Source organism: Nansenia antarctica (assembly GCF_963989245.1).
Source record: "Nansenia antarctica genome assembly, chromosome: 11".
Classification (NCBI taxonomy): Eukaryota; Metazoa; Chordata; class Actinopteri; order Argentiniformes; family Microstomatidae; genus Nansenia; species Nansenia antarctica.
The window spans coordinates 7,549,607-7,562,106 of NC_137681.1; positions in this window are offsets into that span (position 1 = coordinate 7,549,607).

Below are 12,500 nucleotides of genomic sequence, written 5' to 3' on the forward strand. Positions count from 1 at the left end.
CCTATGTATTTTAACAGTGAGTTTTACACACACACAGATAAAAATGTTTATTGTATTGGAGGATTTTTAATGAATGCTGATAGGCGCCGACAGAATATCAGCGGCATTTTGTGAATAAACAATGTTTATTTTAAAAAAAAACTTTTACAAATCGCAACAAGGAAGTGAAGGTGGGGGCGGCGCCCCAGCGCCCTCTATCGGCCAGCCGCCACTGAGACAGACAGACAGACAGACACACACAGACAGACGTGTGTTCGATTGAAATGAAGCTACCCAGTTATCAGTTATTTACAAAAGCAGTAATTCACATCCTGCAAAATGCATATCAAATCAACTGAAATTGTCTGATTCAAACTGTTGCTGGGAACATCTTTGTTTAGAGAGCAGGATATTTTTTTGCTCCAATCTGTTTAGCTATATTCCGCCAATGTTCTGAGCAATAAAATAACTGAATTTCTGAATGCTATTGTGCTTGATTGCGTTTGAGCATATGGTTTCGATTTGGTGAACCCATGAGGACCAGGGTTATGATATTTTCCTGGCAAAAAAATTGTGACTGGTAGCTTTGTGTTCTCTGTTGACCTCCTCAAAGATGACACTTGTGGATTGGGGATGGAGACTATTGTATATAGTTTTACCTCATAAAAAAAACAACATGGCAAGCATCTGCTTTAGCCCCTTTTTTCCATTTTGAAACCACTCAAACCGAATATCGAATCAAACATACCAGTTCTCCCTATTTTATTTTGTTTTGTCTGGATGTTCTTCAAGGCGGCGTGTCATCGGAGTGTACGTGTTCAGCCCTTTGTGTTCTTTTTTCTCTTTCTTTCTTTCTTTTCCTCACTCTCTCTCTCTCACGCCGCATGTGTGTGAATAAATGGTGTATGCGAGTGTGCGCGCATGTGTGTGTGCGCGTGTGTTAGTAAACTAACGTGTGCTGGCTTTGTTTTTCTTTCTGAAAATCCCTTTGAAGTCCCCTGTTTATTTATTTATTTCCTTGCAGCGAAAGGCTTTTTCTGCAGTTAGGGCTAAAGTGGATTGGGTGGCGCGTTGCACAGAGTGTCATCCATCAACGAGGAATCTCTGATGGATGATCTCCTGACCTCACCTCCCGGCATTCTCTCGGAGCTACCAGCTAAAGTAGTCGTTTTTTCGGGGAAGGAAACGCAACACAGTCCAGGAGGTTTCATCAGTCTCCATCTGACTGAGTACATGCACATACAATACCAGCACTGTAATATCCTATTTGATCTAAAAACACAAGAGATTCCTGAATATCAAATATGCAATCGTTGATGTTACAGTAACATCTACTGTACAACTGCTCCAGCTGCTTGCGCCTGTTGGTCTTCCTTCTATTCTGTCTCTCTCTCGCAATTCAATGGGGGTATTTCAACTTGAGGAGTTAGTTAAACCCCTTTCACACGAGCCTTCCCAGTAAATTCCATGGAATTTACCTGCTACGGTGCATGTGTGAACGTGATTTACATGGAAATTGTCTCAGGCAATTACCCTGGTCAGGACCTTGTATAATTCCATGGAGTTTACAGGGAAGGCTTAGGTGTGAACAGAATCCTGAACATTGCCTGGTCCGGTTACATATGTCTGACGCAAGACGTTTTCACGTGGAACAAGTTAACCAATCACAGCGAGGAGTTTCTCACTTTGTAGGTTTGGTCCGCTGATGTTAAGGAGTTGGCTAGTTAACCCACATCACATCAGCCAAAGTAGTGATGAATATAATTCCACAACTGGATACTACTTCATTTCCAATCATAGTTAGCTAGCTTACTTACTTATCAAATGTACAATTTGTGATATTGACGCATTACAGAGCAGTCGCATCGCGCAATCAGCAGGGAGAAAGCCCATAAGAACTGTGTGTGTGTGTGTGTGTGTGTGTGTGTGTGTGTGTGTGTGTGTGTGTGTGTGTGAGAGAGAGAGACCCCTCAGTTAAGCATGGGCTACCACAGCAATCCATTCTCTGTATCCACGATGCAAGTACATCTATTCAGACTAGTAATGCAAGGCTATTGAATACCTCCATACGCTCCAAGTACACAGTTTACATCTGAGGCCCTGAAACTTGGCCCTGAAACTGGACCCAACCCACCCCCCACTCGCCCAAACACATCATTATGTAGGAATAATGTTATGACAATATTTAATCCTCAAATATCTTCACCAGGGATACTCACTGCATATAAAAAAATATATGATGAATCTTAGTTAAACTGTCTTACCCCAGCAGAACCCAAACATTGTAAACAATGTCATTGTAAGCAAACACTGCTTCAGAACATGGTATCATTTGGTCCGCATGTCGGCAACCAATCAAAATGTTCAGACTTTTATTTTGAAACACGGAACTACGTTTCAACGTTGTTGAGAATCACAACACAAACTCGCTAGTCAAGCCAAAATACTGCAACGTAATGGATTGGGTGAGTAATCTCCACCACTACCTAGTTAACTATAACACTACGGTACTTTACATTGTTAGCAGGCTCACAAAACAAGCTGTGTTAGTTGACTAGCGATCATGTGTCATTGATTTTCAACAATGCTGAAATGTATTCACATTTATTTAAAGAAAAGTCTGAACGTTACATCGGACGGCGATATGCGGACCAAATGACCAGACTGTGTCACATTTTTCATGGATGGTCAGTCCTTGCATCCATACCTCTGTCTATTTGAGATTAATTTGAGATGAATTTGAGAGTGGTTCCATTTCTCCAGCCCCACCCAGCAGAGTCCTTTTTTTTTGTTTGAATCCCAGATTTCCCCTTTTACAGAAAGTAAATGCAACAAGCTGATTCAAAAGCTATTAACATTAATTACAAATACCTTTCCATGACCTCCCTGGATAAGAATATGTCGCTAGGGCTATTATAGCTTACCCTTTCTCAGTTGACAATGGATGAGTGGAGTGGAGGTTAATAGTGATGATAGTGGAATTTATGTGTGTATGTGTGTGTGTGTGTGTGTGTGTGTGTAGGGGGGTTGTACCGTATGAGGTGGACATGATATCAGAGATACAATTCAAACACAATGAGAACTAATGCATACTCATTTCACCACCTATGTCTACTCTTAACCAGCAGACAGGAACTGAATGGAACTCAAGGCTACAGGAGGATTGTTGAAGTTCAACAAGGGCTGTAAGCCTTCACAAGCTATTCCGCTTCTTTTCTTTGGGGGGATAGAAGTTAATATTTTGCTGTATTTACTGTCTACCGTTACAAGTGCGTTTACCATTGAGGGTAATTCATTAAATCATGTTTTTTTTCCTGCTTCATTTACCTGACTGAACTATTGTCGCCTCCCTGGAGAATGGTACAACCACTTGAGGAGGCATTTTTCCACAACAAATGAACCTCACCATTCTACCCACAACCCACCACTGCATGAGACGTGTTTTCCCGCTGTAAGATCATTTTCTTTCTAAAGGCCTGTCCTTCAACCACATCCAGGAAATGTGAAGGTACGGTTATGTTGTTTCATAATGGTTCTAATTGCCATCTGGGTGAAAAAGAAAATGATAAAGACATTCGGAAAAAAAGAAATATTATTCAGTCTTTGATTGCTGCGGTAGAGACATTGACCATTGCACCTACTCAGGGTGTCAGTCACTGTGCACCTCTCTCTCCCAGTGTGCACCTCTCTCTCCCACTGTGCACCTCTCTCTCCCAGTGTGCACCTCTCTCTCCCACTGTGCACCTCTCTCTCCCAGTGTCTCCTTTTCTGACTCTTTCATCGGCTCTCATCTATCCATGGGGGGCCACGCCCCCTCACTCCCTCTGAGACCCCCCCCCCTTCCCCTCACAAAAAAAAAAAAAACCCAGATGGAAACCAGTGGGGATTAATGATTCATAAGCTCCTATGTACACAATTATTATTATTATAATAGCTTTTTAAATGCCTCATGACCATCTGATGCACACATGGGCATGGGATTAATGTCCTTTCAAGCAAACATGAAGAAGAAGAAAAAAAAAATCAACAGCCAGATATTTGGTCATTTGGTTTGCTAGTCTTTTTTTTTTTTTTTACATCTTCTAAAATTCTCTTTATTGGAAAAAAAATAAACAACAACTTTTTGTTGTAAGAGAGACTTGCACAGCACTGGAATGACTGTAGAGGTTAGCAGTCGATGCCAGACCCTCTAGTCGATCGTGTTGGAGTTTGGAGTTCTGCTGTGAAGGTCACTGGTGTGTTTTGTGAGGAGGAGTCTGGGAGTTAAGCATTTTAATCCCAGAATGTAATTGAGCATCTTGTAGTCTTCAGAACACACACAGGGATTGAGCTGTCATCAATCACTCCCTGCAGACACGTCCAACTGAAGTTGTACATGTGGTTGGATCTCAGATGTGGTGCTGATGCCAGACGCGTACATATCAAAGCTTCTCTCCGTCGTGAGCGCAGGTTGTTTACCATGGACCATTTTGCTCAAAAAAAGACATGCTCAAGATTATAAGTGAACAGATTAGGCCTCTATAGAAGATATACTATATAATTAGATATATTCCAATATATATTTAAACATTTTAATTTTCTGTTTTTTGAATGCCAGAGTACTAGACAGAGTAGAGAGTACAACTGTGTTCTTGTGGTAATATTGAAGGATATAAATATATATATACAGCACAATGAAAAATTGCCATCTGTACGGGTATTTGCCATGGCCGTTCAAAATTCCATGCCGTCAACATAGTTAATAAATTCTGACCCCACCCACTCTGGTCAACTGAAGGCCTATCGGCCAAAAGGATTGGCCTGTTTAGCATAATGAGTGCTTGTGTAATACCTGGAGACTCATTTATTAGCCACAGACATAGTTTGGTTGACATGGCAGTGTGGGAGAGTGTTGGCCCTTTGAAGACCTTCAGACAAAGTTGAAGCTTACCAACATCATGGATAATATACAGAGAGAGAGGGAGAGAGGGTGTGTGAGCATGTTCTGTGAGTGTGTGTAGCGCAGATTCAACATCCCAAGTTAGATACTTTTAGACAGCATTTTAACTTTTTACACCACCCTCCAATAATAACCATCATTTATATATTGATTTCTGTTACAAAAAAAATAAATCTCAAAGTGTTTAATAGGGCTAGGGCATTACTGTAGGCCTATGTATTCAGATGTTTCTGTTTTTTCTGTTGGAAAAAAAACAACCCACACTACTTTGTCTCAGGCTCAGGTTGTTTAATCCAAACTGGCACAGATTGAAAGTTTCAGGTTGTTTTTACGGGCCTGACTAATCCCTGGGGGCAGAAACATTCGATGCCACCATTCTATTTATACGTCTGTGCCATTCCAGCAATTAAACTGACCCGTGACTGAACTCCAGCTCTGTTGTGAGCTGATAACAGCACCAGATTCACATTACGGTACTTACTGACTGGCTAGCTTGCTAATAAACTAATAAAGCTAGCTTGCTAATAAACTTGATATGCTATTTTTTTTTTAAAAGCTGTTCGTTGGCTCATTCAAAACGGAATGGCAATTTTTAACGGATTTCTCAAATAGTTCACACAGACAAACAAACACACACACAGAGTCAACCTCGAAGCAGAAAATCCTGCATGTCTTTTATATTTAAGTTGTAATGGGACATGTGCAACTGTTACATACAGACATACTTTAACCACCACCATCCCTTTTCATGCTCAACTGTAAACTGTGCTTTGATTGGTGTGATTAAGGTTCCATCCTCACTGTCTCCTAACTCAGACATGGCCAATAGATTCAGACGATTCCCCCTACCCATAATCCCTGCTGACTCCTTCCCCTTTCTCTCACCTGATTAGAATTTCTACCATGGCCTTTGGGATTGGACGATTTGAACATATTTTATTTAACCGCTTTTGTAAGGCCTAATATTCAACAGCTGTGATCTAAAGCAGAATTACAATTCTCAGGGTCAAGGATGGATCCTGCTGCGGAAAGGGCAGGTACAATCGCTCTTCAGGAAGAAGGAAAAAAAAAAAAAACAGAGAGAAAGGGAGACAGAGAGAGAAAAGGGAAGAATCTCACGAGTTGTCTTTAAAAATGAATGAGAAAATGGGTAATCCCAGAGTCACTGCATGGGAAGGGGGAAAATCAATATGGCCTCTCAGTTCATCTGGGCGGTCAGAAGTCCTTGAGATGAACAAAAGTTGTGCATTTTGTTGCCGTGTCCATATGTCTCAATAGACGTGTGTGTGTGTGTGTGTGTGTGTGTGTGTGTGTGTGTGTGTGTGTAATGTATGTGTGTGAGGATGTTTGTGGTGACAGGAAGAGTGTGTGTGTGTGTGTGTGTGTGTTTAATGAAAGGATGTTTCAGGAGGTGTTACAGAAGTGTATATGAAATATATATCAGTGTATTTGGGCATTATCAAGCTTGGTCTAATGCCCTGACCTCTAATAGCCTCCCACCGTTGAGGGCTAACTACTGCCAACTGGGCAAGAGGAGCGATATCCACTTAAAGCCATCCAGCCCCAATGTTCCTTACTGTCTGTGTGTGATGCTGCCTATGAGAGAGAGAAGGGCACTTGGGGATATAAAGGGACATCATACAGATACTGGTCACCTTTCAACTTCCCATTCAATTGACCCTGTATGGCAAACCTGCAGGGCTCCCCCCCCCCTCCCCCCCCCCAGCGCAAGAATTCAATTCCACTTCCTGCCCCCGTGTAGAAAGGCCTGGCAGATGAGCTCCAGGATTGGACGTTCTTTCATGAATAATTAATCACCATCGCCACCTCCCCCCCCCCCGCTGCACCTCCCCATCTAAGGCGGCGGTATTGTGGAGGGGGGATATGTAGAGAATGAGGGGAGGGAGGGAAGGAGGGAGGGAGGGAGGGAGGGAGGGAGGGAGGGAGGGAGGGGGGAAGGAGAGGTTGCCCTTTTCCAAAAGCAACACAGTAGAGGATAACAAACACCCCTCTCTCTTTCTCTCTCTCTCTCTCTCTCTCTCTCTCTCTCTCTCATCCCTCCATCTCCATCTCCGTCCGTCTAGCCGTCCGTCCATCCGTCTATGAGCTTGTGTTTCTGTTTGGGCCATCATGCTAATGTAGGAACAGCTCACTGGTACAATTCAACCCCCCCCCCCCCCCTTCTCCTATCCTACCCTCCCAACCCCCCCTATTTCTCCATGCTGCCATGCTAAGCGATTGCCCCCCCCCCTCCCACCCCAGTTCATTAGCGAGCCCTTCAGTAGCCTGTCATGGAAGATGTGCTCCATCAAAGCTGATCGACTCCCCGTTTTCTAGAAAGATGTCGTGGGTTATCACCGTTTGCTCAGATCTCCAGCTACGGAGAACATGAATGGCAGGCCGTCTTTTGAAGACAGTGATTTCTCCACTGATGCCTCCCAGTTGGAAATTTAGAATCTTGTCTGGTAAGACACCATATGCAAAGTAAATGACTGTACAGCCGCGGAACTAGCAGCTCCTCAACAGTCAGCCGGGGCATGGCTGCCTCCGAGCAATCCGGCTTGATCCTTCCTTCTCCTCCATCTCGTCCATCTACCTCTTTACATTTCTCTCTCTCTCTCTTAGTCTGCCTCTACTCCGGCTCAGTGTTGACCGGTAGTATCATTGTGATTCCTGAAAAGCAGAAATACAAAAACATCTAAATAAACGTCACTGTAAGCAGTTATTACGGGGGTACAAGCATCCAGGCCTGTAGGCGCCAAGCATCGGAGTGACATTGGATCTTTTAGCCCCCCTAATAATGACCCTGATGGAGACCCCAAGTTCCCCAGTCCCTACCGATGACATGCAGACCTAGAACATCTACAGGATGCAGCTTTCACCATGCTTATTTAGGCATATTTAACAGTAGTCATATTATTGCTATTAAGGCTGGCATTACATTATGAGCGTTCGTTAACGAAACCAGAGGTTAAGAGTACGCAGCAAACACTCAGAGGCTGAACACTGCATCTGCCTGGTCCATTATATTAAGTCACCATTATCATGCAAATGGCAACGCTGGTTACAACTGTATTCCTTTGTAGTGGTAAAGCGTTAATTTTAGCTCAAAGGCGATGTCAGTATTCTACAGGGAGAGAGTGACGAGAGAGAGAGAGAGAGAGAAAGAGAGAGATGGAGGAAGAGAGGAAAGGGGAGGAGGGGTAAGTGTGCAGATGTTCAATCTGTTTGAGTCGGGGGGCTGACCCGGTCTGTGTGTTCTGTTGTGTCCATGCATGGTACACCTGTGTCTGTTGTTCTTTGTGTCTGTCGTTCTGTGTCTGTCGCTCTCTGTGTCTGTCGTTCTGTGTTTGTCATTCTCTGTGTCTGTCCTTGTCTGTTGTTCTGTGTGTCTGTCCTTGTCTGTGTCTGTCCTTGTCTGTTGTTCTCTGTGTCTGTCCTTGTCTGTGTTTGTCGTTCTTTGTGTCTGTCCTTCTCTGTCTGTCGTTCTGTGTCTGTCGTTCTCTGTGTCTGTCGTTCTGTGTGTCTGTCCTTGTCTGTTGTTCTCTGTGTCTGTCCTTGTCTGTTGTTCTCTGTGTCTGTCCTTGTCTGTGTCTGTTGTTCTGTGTCTGTCCTTGTCTGTGTCTGTTGTTCTCTGGGTGAGTCACAACGTGCGTTGCTCATAATCAGACAAAAACACTGGAAGGCAACCAGCGTTCTGCAGATGAACTGCAGTTCATCTGTGGGTGAATCTGAACTTCAGACGTTCTCCTTGCTGAAGGTGTGAGGTGCTTTTTTTTAGGTTGATGAACGAGAGGTGAAGGATGGAAGGAGAAGACGATTTGATGAAAATAATAACAGCGCTTCCTCGTCGGTTGAAATGCAACACTGCTTTAATGACAATGTTAAACAACACAAGCATTCTTCACGTCTACATAGAGCACAGAGTCATCAAACTAAACAGCCCAACAGAAAGTACCGAAAAAGCTGCATAATGTGTTTTTTTAAGTTGTTCAAACTACGGAATAATAAGGTTAAAAAGAGGGACTTGATCATAATGCACGTAAAACAATGGATGGATGAACACACACACACGCACACACACACACCAGCTGAACTCAACAGGACTCCCCCATCATTGCACTGACCATCCCAGCAGCTCCATCTCTTCAATGGGTTTTCCACACACGCGCATGCACACGCACACCCACACATACAGTAGTACAGTATATATACACACAAGAGGAGGCCATCTTGTCACGGCTGGAGCTCTGGGATCCTAAAGAGAATGGCATCATTGTCATCACGTCCTGTGAGCAGAAACACCATTAAAAATGAACAACACTGAGGAGGATTGTGGCAAAGGGGGAAAATAAGAGAAGAAAAAGCCATTCTACTTGGTTTGGTGGTGTGTACAAAGAGAGAAACATAGCTCTGTCTTTACTGCCCTTTACTGTGTGTGTGTGTGTGTGTGTGTGTGTGTGTGTGTGTGTGGGCGGGGGGGTGGAGTGGAGATGTAAGTAAGTATGTATGTATGTTTGTGTGTGACTGTTTGTGTGTTCGACGGTCCAAACAGAGGTGGATTCATCTGTTCTGTTCTGTCATCATTGTGGTTCCTCCTGGTGTCTGGTCCATGGCTGGGGGCTCGGCGCCGCGCGGCACCAACCAACCAACGGGGGGTGGGGGGGACACGACTGACTCTCTGGGAGATAAAACGTCCGCCCTCCCATCGCGATCCCACTGTTCCCGCTGTTTATCCCGTTTAAGACCCGCCTTCAGAGGGAAAGGCGGCTCAAACGCGCTTGTCACAATCCCTGTCCGTCTAAACGGCTGACAAACACGGGGACTTTGTGTCGGAACGCGGAAAAGGTTGGCCAGCCCCTGGTAGCATCTGTGATTCCTCCCTCCTTTTTGTCTATTTTAGAACTTTCTCGAAAATTGCAAGAGCATTCCCTGGGATAGGCCTATATGACATCCGTTGTGGTTGCGTGGGTTGGGGATTTGGCCTACATGAAAAACATAAGCAAGACGGGCTCACGAGATCTAAATGAGATCCTAACACAACAACACTGAAGATACAGCGATGGTACGACACCAATAAAAAGCTTCGACGATCCACCACCTAGCTCAGACCACGATCATGTTATTACCATGGACAGGGACACCCAAAGACTAGCCTTTTCCTCGCAAATCGGAGAGAATGGCGAAAGCTTTGAAATCGTTTTAGACATCAAATTACTAATCGCCCCCGCCCCCCCCCCCCCCATCGCTGCTTTCTCTCTCTCCCCCTGTCTGTATGGCGCTCACACACCTTCAGTCACTTAAGGCGGGTTACCACAGAGCTTAATTAAATATTAAAAGGTGTCTGTACCTGCTGCTATTGTTGCCCCTTGGAATAAGATATAACCTATTTTTGACAAGTTTTCATCCTCTCTCTCCTCCGTGGTGAGACACTCGTCGAAAACCAAATCAGTCACAAAGAGGAGAAGGGGGGTGGGTGGGGGGTGATGAATAATCTATTTCATATTCCAAAGGCGCCCGCTGCTCTGGAGGAGAGAAGGAGATGGGGAAGAGAGAGAGGGAAGGAAAGAAAGAAAGAAAGAGGGGGGAGAGAGGATGGAGAGAGAAGAGGTGAAGTGAGGAGAGAGGGAGAGAGCGATGGAGAGAGTGGGGGAGAGATATGAGAGCAGAGAGGAAAAAAAAAAAAAAAGAGAAGGATGGGTATGTAAAAAGAACCGAGGAGAGAGGAAAAAGAGATAGAAAAAAAAAAGAGAGAGAGAGAACTGGCAGATGATACCGGGCGTCTGCCAAGGTATCACATGACAGGAGCTCCTGTTTAAATAATAAAAAAGGGGGCTCTAGCCTCTAAACAAATCGTTATCTTCTCCCCCTCCTCCCTCCCGTCCTCCTCCTTTTAAACGTGTTTAATGCCATGTCTTAATGAACATAATAGCCGGGCGCTAATAATGAAAGAAAATACAAACATCTAAACGGGCCCCAAGTTGTCGCCAGCGCTCAATTATCTCCTTGTCAAGTGGGTCTGTTTTAATGAGGCCCTGTGGGACTGACGGCTGTCAGTCAGCCCTGACTTTTTGACACCATTACAACTTCAAATAGAGCCGCAGCCACGATGCCTTTCCACCGCCGCGCTACAACTCAGCTCATCTGACAGGCTGGGGGGGCGGGGAGGGGGGGGGGTGGACGAGCACAGACACACAGGCACGTAGGTACATACACACATACCGTACAGGCAGGCAGGCAGGCACACACACACACACGCGAGCACACACGCACGCACACGCACTCACACTCATATAAACACTGACGATAATATTGCACACCAACCTACAGAAATGGACATAGTACATTACTACATTCACATTACGCATACGCCACCACCCTCCCACCGTTTTGATTGGTTTCTCCTATCACCAAGGTCATTTATCTGATGAGGTTTTGTCAAACTGGCAAGGATTTAACCTCCCCCCCCCCCCCTTAACCCCCCTCCTTTTCTTCCCCTTCCTCCTCCACTACTCTGTTTTTTCCTTATTCCTCCTAACTTAATGATAACTCTCCGCGGGTTGGCCCCCACATGGGACGGTCGGTGGCGCACAATTTTGTTGGCCATTAATTTGAACCTTTGAAGCGGACGGCTGTGAAGCGTGGTGGTGGCAGCGTAGAAGAGCCCCCCCACCAGGGCCCCCGCTCCTCCAAAATAACACAATCCTCCTCCTCCTGCTCCTCCTCCTCCTCCTCTACCAGCCCGGGCCTGAAACAGAATAGCAAATGTCCTTCGCTGGCAGACCCAGACACTGGCAGAGCTGTCTGAGCAAGGATGGACCGACGGACATCTGTCTGTTATGTGTGTATATCGCTGTGTGTGTGTGTGTGTGTGTGTGTTGTGTGTGTGTGTAATGTGTGTACCTGTTTGTGTTGCAAGTGTGTGCTTTGGTATGCGTGTATTGCTTACTCTGACTCTGACTGTGTGTGTGCACAGACTCTCATAGGGATAATAAGAGCATGATTAATCATTCATGTAATTGGACACAGACATTTCCCCTCAACCCTCAACGTCATTGAATCTGATCAGAAAACATACAGACAGAACCTAGGTTTAGTCTCACTAAAGAATGGCTTTTCCTTTGGGAAAACAGGACACGCACACACACACATGTACAGTTTTTTTTCTGACAAACATGCAAATTGGTCTTATGGGTTAAAGGCTTCTACAATGAATGTACTGTAATATTACTGCATAATATCATTCTCGTCACAAAAGGGAAAAAAACCCCAGACAGAACAACACAGCAGTTCCATTCGTTTGACAAAGGACTTCAAGCAATTCATGTTTCATTGATTGGTCCAGGTACATACAAGTCATGTCATTTGCCAGCCAGGGACAGTTGGTTACATTTAGATTGGCGGCACACTTCATAAAATAAACACTACTATCACAAAATCTTTAATGATAATCCCCAAAAAAAAGCAATCATTTCTCCAACAACGTTTATAAATAAATAGTAACAGAAATACCGGTAATATGAAGAGAAGAGAAATTAAGAACGACACACTGTTTCTTCACGATTGTGTAGACTTGCCCGGT